The following is a 16,327-nucleotide window of genomic DNA, read 5'->3' on the forward strand; positions in this document are numbered from 1 at the left end:
CTGTCGCTTGTTCTCTCCTGACCCTCTCCAGGACCACTGGGAGAAGGGAGAACGGTGGGAATGCGTAAAGGAGACAGCGCGGCCACATGTGGGCTAGCGCATTGATCCCTAGGGTTCCTGAGCGGTCTTGGATGGAGAACCATAGTGGGCAGTGTGTGGATTCTGCCGAGGCAAAAAGATCCATGTCCACCCTGCCGAACCAGCTCCACTGTTGTTGTACCACAAGTGGGTGGAGGCGCCATTCCGAGACTGGGGGGCCTCCCCGAGAGAGGAGGTCCGCCGACATGTTGGACAGGCATGGGAGGTGAACTGCTCTGATGGAGCGGAACCCTGGCTGCGCCCACAGAAGCAGACGTCATGCTAGACAGTACAGTCTGCGCAACTGGAGACCACCTTGGATGTTGATATAGGCAACCACCGCTGTGTTGTCTGTCCGAACCAGCACGTCTGTCCCGCAGGACTGTCAGGAAATGAAACAGTCCAAGGGGTACTGCTTGTATCTCCAGGATGTTGATATGTGCCTGGGACAGCCAAAGCTGGTGGCACGCCAGGGATCGCCCTGTCGCCCTTGCCCCTGGCGCATCACCATGACCAGCTGATCTGCCGCCACCGCTATCTCCGAGATATGTGGAGGGGTGATGCGCCATTTGCTCTGAGGGCTCCGCCAGCTGAGCCAAGTACAAGGCCAGCAGGCTTTCAGTATTTCGGAGGTGAGCCGCTTGGGCTCCAACCTCATACGCCCTCCGCAGCGTCTCTATGACACGACACTGCCTGTTGGGGCAGGGCAGGTCGTGTGGCTCTGCGGACAGCGGAGGTAGAGAGACGAGCTCAGCTATAGTGGAATTCACGCGGGGAAAATCCACCAAGCCCGCTTCTGCCATGCCCTGGGTCCTGGCATAAGCCTCGCCTCTCCTGGCAAGGGCGGGGGCTGTTGCCGGATGGTCCCAGGTAGCCCTCAGATCATCGAGGAGGTCAGGCAGCAGTGGCAGGGCCCGTGTGGGCCGCTGCGCGCGCTGACCCCTCTCAAACCTGGAGCACGGCGGGGCAGGATCAGAGGGCCAGGGGAGCTGGAGAGACTCCACAGCCCTCTGGATGATTGCCCAGAACTCCCTGTCCTGTCCCATGGGAGCAGGAGGGGTGTCCACGATCAACGGAGGAGGATAGGTGAGAGCGACCAGCTCCTCCTCCATGAGCTCCGCCTCGAGCTCTGAGTCCTCGTGAGGACCCACAGAAAGGCAGTCCTCCTCCCTGGGATGGTGCAGACAGACTCCCCTCAGTCTCCACTGGTACGGCGTGAGCCAGCGGTGGAGAGTCATGGTGTGGGCGGGGCAGCACCTGTTGTGCTGCTTGTGCTGCCTGTGCGGCCAGGAGAGCGCCGATTTGGTCCATCCTGCTGTTGAGAGCGAGGATGGCCTCATCGCGCTCCCTGTCAGCTGAGCCTGACCTCCTTCGCCGACGGCGTGGCGGGGAGGAGGCCAGCGAAGACTCAGGAGAGAGCGAGAGAGCCCGGGTCCGTCGCTTCACCGCTCTTCCTTGTCATTCGCGAGCACGTCAGGCAGGGGCGGTACAGGTGTTGCAGGGGGGGCAGCTGCCGTGGCAGGTGCGGGAGCAACAGCCGGCTCAGCAGCTGGAGTAGGTGGGGACGCCGGCGCAGGAGGAGCGGCTGTCCCTAGCACTACCATCCTGGAGGAGGAGATGGAGGGGCTCGGGGAGAGGCAGAGATCCAGCGCCCCCAAGGCCCCCCCGTCACTCGCTGGAGTGGGGAATCGGTAAGATGGCGGACCTCCAAATTGCGCCCACTATCGGTGCCCAGACAGACGAGCCATAAGACTTCCCCACTCCATGTGGGCAAGGTGTGGTGGGGGCGAGAGGAGCTCATTGCCGAGCGCACACGCGCGTGCACAGAGAAACGTGCAGCAGAGGCGCTGGTCAGTGTTGGCACCGGGGGCACACAACAACTGGAATGCCTCTGCAACAAGTGGAGTGCCTAGTGGGCCCGCCGCTATAAGTGTGTCTCCACCCGGCAACGTTTATATACACGGGGGCACTGTGACACCAACCTCACGCAATCTTGCTGTTACCGGACTGAACACTGTGTATACCAAGCACCAGGTGCTGGATACAAGCACCGCGTAGGCCCGTAGGCTTAACCACACCACGTGTGCCGGGGTTTCCGGGCACACCAGGTGACGCGGAGTCCGCGGGGGCCGAGGGTAGTAGACCACCAGCCATAGCAGGATCTAAAACCGAGGCACACGCGCACTGACCGGGAGGGCTAGCAGTGCACGTTCTCAGCGAACTGAGAGAGCGAGATCTCCTACAGCCGCAGCTATATAAACATGACTATTATTTTTAAAAGACTCTTCTTGTGAACGAAACTGAAACCAAAAGCGCAGCCAGAACTCTGGTGCATGGACAGGACAGAATAACTAATCACACACAAGACAGAGACAATGTGTAGCGAAAACGGTGGTGAACAACACTATAAAGTGAGCCAGCCAGCCGAAATACACAGTTTGAATGTTTATTACAAACACAGACACAGAGAGCTTACGTTCCTGAGTCCAGCAAAGAGGCAAAAGAGGACGAACCTACGCTGTCGTCACGTTTTATAGAACAGGAAGTGGGAAGGGACCTGTTCTGAGTAATGAGCGCAGGGGCCAATGGCAGCTTTGATAGAGTGATGTTTCGAGCAGGTTCATACGGAAGTGCGCAGAAACCCCCTCCCCCTTGGGCAGTGCTTCCGACTTGAAAGATAACTAAGCATTTACCATACAACCACGTCACATACACTTAAGGATTTAATGAAAACCAGCATAGGTTTCTTGTGATTTTATTAATCGAGTCATCTATAAAGATCTGAAGAGACATGGGTATATTTATAAATATGACTGTAAAATTGAAACAATAGTAATACATCACACACATTTCAACCTGTTCAACTGGGCAATCAAGCGATGTAAATAAAATACACATTACGTTTTTACATCATCATAAAGGCATAGCATGACTTTCTTGATGGGGAGAGGAGGCAAAGAAGTTTGAATATTAATGCATATTCATATGTATTATATGTTTGACATCAGGGATGGCAGACACCATACTCTGAAAATGCATGATTGTTTAATACTTGTATGTCTATTTTAATACATCATTATTAATCTAATTTAATCACAGAATAGCACTGCTTCATATTAAGGAAGTTTAAACTTTTAAAAACAACTGTATAAACAACAAGTCTTGGATATTTGTTTTTCATTTACCTATTTCATTATTATAACACCAAATTCTATGAAAAGAAGAAATGAGTGAATCATCTGTGTAGAATATTTTTATTTCTTGGACAACCTGTGAAAGGCATATGTACTGACAAAGAAACCAAATTTAATACATATTTTGAAGCTACTTTCAACTACTTTTAAATAAAAACATGATAGGGTATTTGTAGTTTGCAGATAAAGTTTTGATTTTGTATAGACTTTTATGTTTACTCAAGTAAAAAAGATGGTTGTTTCAGAAGAAAGCACTTTCATAAACAGTCAGTGAAAATGACAGAAGCTCCTCAGTCTTTTACTGCAACTGTAGAATGAAATGCAGATTAAACATTTCCACAACAATGTTTTTCTTTCAGATTATAAATTAAAATACTGCTGGTGTGTATGGTAAATGTTTTAGATTTAAAAAAATAAGACAATTCTTACATCCTGTCGGACTCTCTTATGACTTTAACTAAAAACATTTAAATGTCAATATACTGTATATATATATATATATATATATATATATATATATATATATATATAATTTTTTACTTTTTTAGATGTTTTGTCATTTGCTTACTTTTCCATATCCTGGAAATAATTTTTGACGTAGAAATATGCAAATATTTTGGCCTGTAACAACATCTTACTGATTGTTTACACATTAGGGTTACTTGTTTACTTTGCTTATGTTTACTTATACTACTTCTGCTGATGCACAACTGATGCACTTTCCACGAAAGTGCTTAAGTGTAAATGACATAATACTTTAAACATTAAATATGTAATCTCCAGTATTTAATTTTTTTTAAGAAGTAAAAAGTAAAAATGTATTGCCATTAGATGATTTTTACAGGCATTACTTTCTCATTCATGTCCAACAAACTTTTAAACAAGAAATGCGTATCTTGGAACAAGCCTTGGATCAAACTATCTAGCTCAGAAGAGAACAAATGGCATCAAATTCATAAGAATACTGACCAGTAGACCTATATTTTGTGTAAACCAATATTTTCCCATTAAAAAATTAGAGCCCCCAATAAAAATGCTTATCTAAAAATTTGAGCTGAACTTCACTTCATTTTTATATAGAATAGTGGGTAGGAGTCTATGGATAAAAAGTATGTGTTCCATTGAGAGGAAGGAGACAAATAATAACTATGTACAATAAATATGTTTGGTAGCAGTTCTATTTCTACTGTATTTCATAATTGTGTTTCCCTTATTTAGATCAAGTTTAATTTAATGAAGCTATTTATTGCACTGTAAAAAGGATATAACTATTCTTTAAGGTAATATACTGTGTGACATTTTTATGGTACATTATTCTATGATACCTATTCTCTGGTAAGGATATGAGCATTTAGCAGCCTTGTTAAGTGGAAATCCTATAGTTTTCCATATAATAATATTAATATTAATAATAATTTATGCCAATGGTAACTCAAACAGAGATTTGACATTTAACATTAATTTCAATAATTTAAATAAAATACAAATAAAAAATATAACAAGATTAGCTTAGAAAAACGATATAACAAATAATCATCACATAAAATTACCAGAGGCACAAGCCATACAAAGTATTATATAGAGCTACGTTAATTTAAAAAGGTATTCAGTGATGGAGCTTCTCTGAAAAAATATGGCCAACATTTCCACAGTCTTGATACATTGCAAAAAAAGCAGCCTCTCCTTTTCTTTTGTACTTCATTTTTGGGATACAGAGAAGACCAATGTCAGCTGAGATGTAAGTATCTCTGTAAGATACTCAGGCCTTTCCATTTAGTGCTTGGTAGTTAATAAGAGCATTTTTTAAATCAATCCTTAATTATATTGGAAGATGTATGATTGGGATTGATTTATACATTCCTTTATTAACATACACAGAGACCTTTTATTTGGTTAGGACCCAAGCAGCTGCATTCTATATAAGCTGTAGACGTGACAGAGCCTGGCTAGTAATACCTGAAAATAGGCCATTACAATAATCCAGTCTGGATTAATTAAATGCATGAATTAAAATCCCAGCATCAGAAAAAGTAAGAGATGGAATGGCAAAATATATAAGGAATATAGCATGGGACCCAGAACAGAGCTCTGTGGGACACCATATATAATACCAGCTCATTTACTAACTCATTTACTAACTAATTCATAGACTCCTCTAAGGAAACAAAGGCTGGGATTAAATCAACAGTTTGACCCACCCGCTAATACAAAACTACAGAACTGAACTCATTGGCGGCTTCATTTTTAGTAAGATGCCACTTTCTTCTAATCATAAATGTAACCGCTATGATGTATAGATTTGCAGGTTTCTATTAGCAGGTGGGTCAAAGTTTTGATTTAATCCAGCCAAAGAATATATGGTTTTATAAATGACAACATAAAGAAAAAGCAATGCGTATTCGTTAGAGTATTGTGCCATAAGAGACTTCTGGTTACTTATAACTAAGCACAATTTTTTAAAATATATTTGATGTATTTAATTTTTTTTACTATTTACTGGTCAAATGACTTCAATGTTTGTGTTGGTGTTTACTCTAATATTAATTGTGACTGACCCCACCTGAACTTGGACCACTGGGGTGTGTCTTCTCTACGATCAAAGCGGCAGTCACTCATTTCACAATTGGCTTTGCTTACAGCAGGGAGTACAGGAAGTAGCACCCCTGCTGGTGAGTGTGGGCTAAGCAGAGGAGTGCAGGAAGTAGCGCACCTGCTGGAGTATGAGTATAGTGCAAGACTTGCTTGTCTCTCACGGTCACACACACTTTAACACCAGAAAAGTAAAATAACTAAACAGTTAATAAACTATTAAATAAACTATTGATTAAACAAAAAGGTGTGGAAGAGTCGCAGGAGGGAATCTCGTAGCTCAGCTCCTCCTGAATTAAATCTGCAATATGAGGAGCTGCGAACAGGGAGGAGACGTGTTTTACTGGTGTGGCTTCCGGGATGGGCGGGCAGCGTCAGAGGCACGCGAGCCAATCGCAGTGTCTGAAATCAAAATCGAGGCGGAAGAGCAAGACATTCCTGCGAGAAGCAGCAATGGGTCAATAGCGCATATAAACACAGTGATCTGGCGCTCCGTGCTGTAAATCCACAGCATTAATCACCCCCGCTGACACAAAACTACAAGCCTATATATACTTCATAGAGGTTACAAATATGAGTAGAAGAAAAAAGAATACTGAAAAAAAAAAACGCCAATGATGAAAGCTGTGTTATGACAATGTGAATGTGTTTATTTACATAAATAGTGGTTACATTTATCACTGGAAGAAACTAGCAACTAAAAATAAGCAGCAACTGTTAATTGGAAATCAGCTGTTTCCGCCGAAATGTTGGAGTTTCTATGTGAATGCAAGTCTCCTGTTATGACGCCCGAATTCATCAATAACATCAACATACTGTAGCGATCTGGGACTCGGGGGCTGCATGTATATAGGTGCATGTGTGTATGTGTGTGTTTGGGGTTCTGTGTGTTGGGGGATGGGCTGTTCATGGCGTGCTTGTTACAGTGGGGTCATGCATCCATATATGCCTGTAAGAAATTTCCATAAATATCATCCAGATGTCAAGTGCCACTCGATGCAGTGTTCGTCTCTTAGAAGTTGCCTATAGTGAGCGCATTTTCTCATTTTTAAATTGAAAGCAACACAGCCCAACTTTCTGTTTCGTGTAAAACTTTAAACTAATGCCAAATGTATCAGGCATGGAAACACCCCCCTTATATAGAATATAGGCTGAATATACATAACTTAGTAATGAGTATGAGTGAGTTTTAATATTTACTCGACAGGCACTACTCTCACTAAAGATTTGTTAAGAAGGAAACCATTTTTAACACATCAAATAGTTTTCAGAACAACGAACAAAGCAACAGCAGAATAAACGAACGAGTCAATTAAACAAATAAGTCATTAAGAAATACGTACAAAACAAACCAAACGACACATTGCTGAACAAAAATAATATAAAATAACATTTAATAACAACATATTTTTTCTCTATGCACGAACAATAGGCAACATTTAGTTTGAATGGATGTTGGGCGCAACATGTAATTTGTTCTGCGCACTGTACACCTGTATTGCGATTACTGTAAAATAAGCCGTATATATGTCCACTGGACACACAGAGCCGTGGAGGCTGTCAATAAACCCGGAGCTGCGCCAGCCCAAACCTGTGCCGGACGGGCTTTCTTTCCACTGTGCCTCAACCGCAGAGGCTTTAGACAACTTCAAAGGACCCGCGAGAGCATTGTCAGGGTGTTTTCTCGCAGATATTTTGATTTAATACAGTGAAAATAACCACTCCCACTGTATTGTTGGGCGTGATTAAATACAACTTTAACCAGCAATAGCAAAGTACATACCTGTACATCAAGGGATTTACATTAAAATTTGAAGAAAGTAGCATTGAACTAAAAACGGAAGACAGAGTACAGTGGTGTAGTTTTCTAGCAGCAGCTGTGTGAAAGTTGTGTTTTATTCCCTCACGTTGTGCAAGAAAAAGAGCTGCGAGAAGGTCGTTTTGTGGCACAAATCTTGTTAGATTTAATACCACGAAAGTGTAGCAGCATGATATCAATTCGCAGACATGCCGATAATGCTTCTGCCAACGACTTGCAGCGCAAACATTTTTGATTTAATCCTGCCCTATGTCTGAACTGCGGTTAAAGAAGTGGTGAGATGAGCAGCGGTCAATGCACCTGCATGGCAGACCAGGTTCTTGTATTTTTATCATCAGCAATATATTATATTCTGTTACAATGGGAAAAGAATGCATGTATTTTTAGCTAGGAAAACCTTGCAGACATGTTGCAGCAGTGTTCATCACTGTTGAGCAGCGTGTAAAAGACATTTACTGTTTTTTTAATGGATACATTGATTGGCATTCTGTGCAATTAAAGATAAACCAAAACTTCAAAAATATGGATAATTACAATCTGAACAATTCCAAGACAGTACCAGACTTTAAAATGATCAAGTAAAATGTCATGATCCAAAGTATCGAATGCAGCAATTCATAATAATAATAATAATAATAATAATAATAATAATAATAATAATAATAATAATAATATTCTTGGCGGGCGACTTACAACATAAGTGCAAAACAAAGTGCAAAAATACAGTTAAGTACAAGGCATCAATCATTACAAATTAAACTTAGCTAAAACATAGCAATTCAAAATAATACATTTTACAAATTCCAAAGTACAGTAAGTGAGGTCCTACATCCTGGATGGTGAAAGCTAGTGCTGTCAAGATGTAGGGTCACAATCAAGGGCTACGGGAAAGGGAGCAAGGAGGAAAACAAGAACGCAAGAAGCATAATAAAACTGTGAAGTGCTATCTAGCAGGGATAAAAGTACTGTCGGAAAAGATGCGTCTTGATTAAGCGCCGGAATGAGGTCAAGGACTCTGCTGTTTTGACTTCGGTGGGCAGGTCGTTCCACCATTTAGGGGCCAGGGATGAGAAGGAGCGGGCTTTGGAGGAAGGAGAGTGGAGAGGAGGTAGAGTTAGTCGTCTGGCACTGGAAGACCGCAGTGGTCTGGAGGGGATGTATGGAGAGACGGGTGTCTGAAGGTAGCTTGGTGCAGTGTGGTCGAGACAGCGGTAGGTGAGGGTCAAAGTCTTGAACTGAATGCGTGCCGGTATCGGGAGCGGAGCAGTGGAGTAGCGTGTGCAAAGCGGGGCAGAGAGAATATCAGACCAGCCGCAAAGTTCTTGATGAGCTGGAGTGGGTGGGTAGTAGTTGCAGGCAGGCCGGCCAGGAGGGAGAGGACCAGTGACTGGACAGCCTACAGTGTAAAGGTACGTGCACACTGCCCGCTCGCTAGCGCGACAGAGCGACACGCTGCCATTCATTTCCAATGAGAGCCGGCGACTCCCAGCGACAGGGGGCAGGGCTCCGCTCGGAGGCAAAATCTCCCGGCGACAGCGACAGTGCAGAGTTGAGCATGTGCAACTTTATGCAAATTAGCAGCGAGCGCACAGTGAAGGAGTTCGGCGACCATCAATGGGATTCAGATGTGCTCTGCAAATTGAAGTGCCTTCTCTTTTCTACTCGCTAGTTTAAAAATAAAACCAGCCCCTGCGAGCAGGCAGTGTGCACACAGTGCAGGGCTCAGCGACAGCTCGCCAGCGACTGAGCGATTTGCGAATTGAGCGAGCGGGCTCTGTGAATGTAGGGTAGCGCTTCTGATTGCAGACAGGGCGTGTCAAGTGCACTAAGTAACTTGCTAAATTCACTAACAAACAGTCGCTGCTCTTACTATAAAACAGGTGCAAGATATACAATTCGTAGCTAAACAACAAACCACGTACACAATCAATGTAACTTAACTGAACTAGGAAACGCGAGAGAAAAAGCGATACTTAGCTGCGGCGACTTGAGCGAGTTCTCAGCTGGCTTGCCCGAGTGTCCAGTGGCAACGACACAAACACGCCGGCTAATTTAAACTGTATTAGACAATAAACTCACAAGGCTGCTCAGGATGGCCCTCCCTCCCACGCAGGACTGCTAATAGCACAATTAATGGCCGCTTAATATCTGAATACAGACAAAGACAGTGCCAGACACACGCAGTTACACTGAACTATAGCTCATAGTAATATTAAACAAATGCTAAATAATCACAGCCTACAGTGTACCGCTTCTGATTGCAGACAGGGCGTGTTGAGTGCGCTAAGTAACTTGCTAAATTCACTAACTGCTCTTAGTACAAAACAGGTACAAGATATACAATTTGTAGCTAAACAACACACCACGTACACAATCAATGTGCCTAATGGTTTATTTATATATTTTGTATAAATTACAATGTTATATTGTTCTTGTATTCTGAGATCTGTGGTAACCTTGCAAATTGCACTATATCAGATACAAATGGAGTGGTTTGAATCTGCACAAATAAATCAATCATTTACCAAGCAGTCTTCATGGTATGATGTGGCCTAAAGCCTGACTGGAACTTCTTAAGGATGGTTTTATTATCCCTATAGATTGTCTAGCTGATTGCAGAGAGAGCTCAAATTCACAGTCGCCATTCAGTTACTACTACGTTTGAGGTTGAGTTGGGGGGGGGGGGGGGGGGGATTCGGATGTTTTCTATTCAAGTGCAGGCAATCTTTTCAAAGTTATTTCAGTTATCAATAAAAACTAAATTCACAGAAGTACACCATTTTCCAAGTCAGTTATTCAGGGAAAATATTCTGCTAAAAGTTTCATATGCTCTTCTAATGACTGGGAGGACCAGACATTACTGTGTCCCAGCCAAGTGATTTTATTTTACTACATAAGGTTTGGAAGTGTTCCTTAAGAGTTTCAGACTCTATAAATCTTATGTAATTTGTTCCTACTGGAATAATCACAGTTGTTTGTGATGCTGGGCTAGATTTTCCATCTGAGTCAAGGACCCTAGCCCTAGGAAAACATTTCAGTTATATTCTAACTGCCTCAGAAAACTTTATCAGTGTTTCTGATAATGAGATGCCCTACCATGGGCACATTACCAAAGCAAGATGTGGTGAGATCATGAGAGGTGGAGTCACTAAAGGCATTAGATCTGTTAATCAGGAGGATTTCAGGAGGGTATTTTCTCGTGGGTATTGCAAAACTCAGCAAAATATTGGGCTGAAACAATTACTGCTATCTACTGAATGGCTTTTTAGTTATTTTAGCAAGATTAGAATATATTTGCTTAAGATAAGTTTGAAAACCTTGGAGCCAGATCGACTGTATCATTGAAAGCTAGGTGGAAATTATGGGAAATGTTCAGACTTGTGTACTGGTCTCTATATCACATTACATATTGGTATCTTCCTTAGTGTTACAGGGATGGTATATTGCCTCAATAGATATAATACTAATTTCCAATGTACAAGGGTGTAGGTTTAAGTCCTGGGCAGTCCAAGTTGTGTCAACACTAAGGAATCAGAAATTGCAGTGTACTGGAATAATTACAGTAAACACTACTAAATTACAAAAATGTTACTCTGTATGACACTTACTCCTGTGTTACTGTCATAATTACATTAACTTGTTGAGAAATATGCTGTCAATTACTTACTGTCTAGAATCAGCCTACAATGCCCCAGCTGTCTGTAGAATGCACTGGGGGGGGGAGACGCTGTTTCGTTCATGCTACCAGGAGGTGCTGACAGTGTTAGGGGGGGCCCCCCTGGTGTGAGTTCACCAAGGTTCAAGAGTCTGTGTATCCAATGCTTTGTCAGTTGTTCATGTTGAGTTCATGTTTAGCAAGTCAAATCGAGGAGAACAATGGCCCCACAAAGACAATACTTTTAAACATTAACATTTTATGACATTTTAATTCTGCTTCTGGAACTGAGAAGGCAAGAAGAAAAACAGTGCAAGTAATGATGAGACACAAGAGTCAATTATGCCAAAAGGATATATTTAGAAAACTGACAGAGAAAGAAGTGCCATACAATCTGAATTTAGTTTTTCAACTGCTATTATAATAATATAAGTATGAGATAATGGTATGTGTGATTGCTTCATACCTGTCCTTGAAAATATATTTTAATATGGTGAATACAGGACAAAACTATAAAAGCAGGTAACATCAAGTATCAAGGAAACAATTTTTGGAATAGATGAGATTTTATTGTTCATCCAGTAATTCAGTCTATTTGCATTTGTGTGGAACAATCAAAAAGCAATACCATTGCCTTTTTCAAATCTTTAACCTGAACCAAATTCCCTTTACAACATATTTAAAAAATAAGAAACACAAAAGCACCTTTTTTTGTCATCTACAATATCTTATTGATAGGACTTATATTTTTATCTTTAACCAAATAATTTTAAATATTTATTCCTAAAATGTAAAAACCTTTAGAGCAGTAAAACAAACCGTTATACAAAGAGCTGTTTGCTACAGGATAGTGAGTCAAATAACCTGCACAGGAATGGCAACTTTAAAACACATTGTTGTCACCAGATAGATATTAGATCTGTACACTATATTGCCATCAACTTTCCCAATCAGCTATACATGTAATGCAGAAACACAAGTATGTTTTCAACAGGAAAAAGTAGATGTTCTTCCAACGGATTCTACAATGACAGTAAAAGTAACATACCTCAGGTATTACTGAAAATGTATGAAATGTAATTCAATAGTCAAATTATTATTATTAAGTTACTTGATAAGACAACAACAACACATACCCAACTTTTTCAGAAAAATAATGACACATGGGCGTTATCATTAAATAAAAACTGCTACTGCTACAAAACTGCTGCTATATTTACAGAAGGTATATTTTGAAAAATAACAAGGCATATTAGGCAAGGATTACATGCAGGATGCATCTGAAATATTATCTGTGATGTTTATTATTATTATATATATATATATATATATATATATATATATATATATATATATATATATATATATATATTGTATTAATTCACCAAGGAAGTTAGCAATTGAAACATACAGCTTGTTGCTTGGTGCTTCTCGCACCCTGTTCTTATCTTGAATCATTATTGATTGAATAGTACAATATAAAGAGCTGTGATTTCTAAATCATTAATGTTTCAAATGTGCAAATCCATAGAATAGTGAGCAATGCTGTATTTGCTGTGAGTTGTGCACAATTATGGTTAGATCAAATCAAAACTTTAACCTACACATGAATCAGAAATCCCAAGCTTGTACCCTATCACATTTAGATTTTTAAGTAGTAGAAAGTGGCTTCTGACAATAAATTAAACCACAAGACACTACAGGTTTCTATTTTGCTATTTGCTGGTAGGTTTTGGGGTTGGTCATAAATATATTAATTGTATCATAAATCATTCAAAGACCATTTGATACAACATCCAGTAATCAGGCAGGACTCTTCTCAGTGATAAGATGTGCAGTGCTTGTTCTTATAAAGTTATCTTTCCAGAACTCTGTCTCTAAGTCTGCATTGATAGCTGAAAGACATTTCTGAAATTGAACCTGCTGCATTTCCTCTTTTGCTGTCCCAGACTTTATTTATAGCCTCTAAGATGTATTATTAGACAGGAAACACATTCAAAACCTGCAGTAACCTTTCTGCCATTGGCACATTTTGTTTGCCTTATAAGGACAAGGTTAGTATTAGTAGATAATCCAAAGAATTACATTTATTTTTTGTAAAATGGTCATTTAAACAAAATATATATTGCATGATATATGATTAAATATCTAATGTAAACTCACATTTTCCAGGTTTTTTACTTTCATTTCACCATATTGCTGAAAGCTTACTATGCTAAAGCATAGGCACACATTCTAAAGTGCATAAATGATATAATGCAACACCTGTTTTGGGCTACGTTTATTACACTTGTGATAAAAGCTTACATAAAACTTTTTAAGTATCTGATGTATTTGAAATTAGAAAATACAAAGTACTACAATTGTGTAGTTGATATTTAAAATTATATTCTATAATAATGAAGCCACATGACATTTATTTCTGAAAACAGAATCCACCTATTTACCTATCCATGTAAAAAGTTTAACTTTTCCCTGACTTAAGTTGACATAAAAACTGACAGAAAAAATGATAGCAACACCTGCAAATATTACAGAAATCTCATAGACCTGAAGCAATGAGTGTCACGGTTGAAAAGAAACACTATAAAGCCCATTTTTCAGAAATGTTAAGTTCTCATGTGGGAGTGAACTAAATTCTCCAAGACTAATAAGTCTGGGGAGTTTTAAAAGCAGTAAATGTCAGTAAATTCTTAGCTTTGTGGCTGCAGTAACTTTCTAGAAGTAGGTCTTCAAAACTTGGGTGCCAGGGGACAAAATTGAAATGCTTCATGACTGGAAATTAGGCCAGCCTACAGCTTAAAGCAAAATGTTCCGTGTATATCAAGGGAATCACACTAAAAGAAGGAACACTATGCATTAGAATCTTAAGCAAATGTTTATATATTTAAAAATAATAATTAAAAAAACATTGGACACTCTTCTCCTTTTGAACACTGAAAACATCTTTCAGACTATAAAAGACAAGAGATCCACACAAACCACCCTGTACATACAAAAACAAAAAAACAAAATACAATAATGCCAATAAAATGTTATATGGTACTCTTGACAAAATAATAAAAATATTTATAAAAATACACTGGGAGTGGATAAAACATTAATACTTTCTTTTGAGTTAATAATAAATCAATCTGTATTTAAAGGTCAACAAAACAGTGTTTTAAAAATGAATTATTTACCAATCTACACTCAATATGCTTAAAAGTATTATGTTTACAATACTTAATGCCATTTGTTAGTTTAGTTAGTTAGCAGGCCATTACTTAAGTCCCCCAATATGTGTATGCCTGTATATCTATCTGTCTGTCTGTGTTTTCTTTTTTATGTATTGTTTTAACTTGAGAAGTAAATTGTGTATTTTCACACTTCTAATCAGTTTGTTGGGAGAAAGAAAGTTGTTTTCAAGGTTGGGTATAACATGTGTAGTGTGCATTATATAAGTAACACAAAAGTTTGGCATGCTTATATGATTCTGCAGGATAAAGTGCTCATAAACATATACTGCTAATAAGTAACATAATTAACAATGCTGCCTCACCCTGGTGGAAGTCTGGATATGGGAATACATAAAGGATCAGGTATATCACAACTGACCATGCACATACTCATAACATGGTATAATTGCCAGTGACATGCTTATGTTGGCAAGTCCCGATTCAGTTGAATGGGAGGGGAAATATATGTAAAAGTTTAAAGAGTTTAAAAAAACTCATAATCACAGTGTATACATGTGAATCAGATCTGTTTTTTGTTACAAATGCTCACACCCATTAACAGTATAAAAATAATAATTGATAGAGATTCCTGGATTATTGATTATATTGGTTTGAATATTTTAGGAATTTAATTGTCAAAAGGTAATTGCAATACTATCGGAATGTATATTTCTAAAATAATAATTTGTCCATTATTTAAACTTTCAACCTGTTACATAATGACATGTGAATAGTAACTCTTCAGCATGGAAACTTTCAAACATACACACAAGCTTGATTTGATTGTTAATGTTCTATTAGTTCATTTGAGTAATATGTATATATATCTTTGTACATGTATGTACTTCTATAATATAGTTGCATTAAAGTTTATATATACTAATATGTGTTATATATACTATTTTTTGTATAATCTTCAATATTCCTTATGTGTTGTTTCCCTCTAGCATCACAAAAAATATGAAATACATTTAAATATAGAAACTATTATTCTTGCCTTTGCTGTGTAGGTATCTATTAATCAATCAGTCAATCCATTTTTATTTGGCAAAATGCTTTTTTGTGAACAGATCACCACAGGGCACTTTACAGAGTCAAATAAATGTTTAAACTAAGTACATAGTATTGCTAAGTTATTGCAGCCAGAAACAATATTTTAGTAGACTAATTGCTCATTTAGATTCATGAAAAATGTCACACAATGAGGCATGCTGAATAAATATAAAAAATGACAATTGATCACAACAAATTAAAACATGGTTCCTATATGTATTATGTAATGAATAATTATTATATTTATTTTATATTTTAAGGGGAAGTGTGTTATGCTATATCACAGTTAGAACATAAAATACACCTTACAGATATTGTGCTGAGTATGGATGTAATGCATGAGAGTCTTTGGGAAGTACAAAGCAGTGTAAAACTAGATTTAATACATTTCAATAACATGTCTGAACAATAGCAATGAGACTATGTTAATGCTAATAATGAGGGTGGTTAATGCTCACTTTAATACACTTCAAGGTGCTGTCAAATACCCACTATTAAGGGAAAACATTGAGCATATTTTAACTTTACTTGCACCTCGGATAATACAAATGTAGCCAAACAGCACTCGGGAAAAAATGTATTGCATTAGTTCCCTAATTAGTTCAGATCAGTACAATTGTATCACATCTTAATGTTCCCAAAATACTACATTACAGTGCAACACTTGTACTGCTGCAGCATACTTTATTAATCATGCAGCTTTCTTCCTCTAACCATTGCT

Source organism: Amia ocellicauda, chromosome 4, assembly GCF_036373705.1.
Source record: "Amia ocellicauda isolate fAmiCal2 chromosome 4, fAmiCal2.hap1, whole genome shotgun sequence".
NCBI classification, from domain to species: Eukaryota; Metazoa; Chordata; class Actinopteri; order Amiiformes; family Amiidae; genus Amia; species Amia ocellicauda.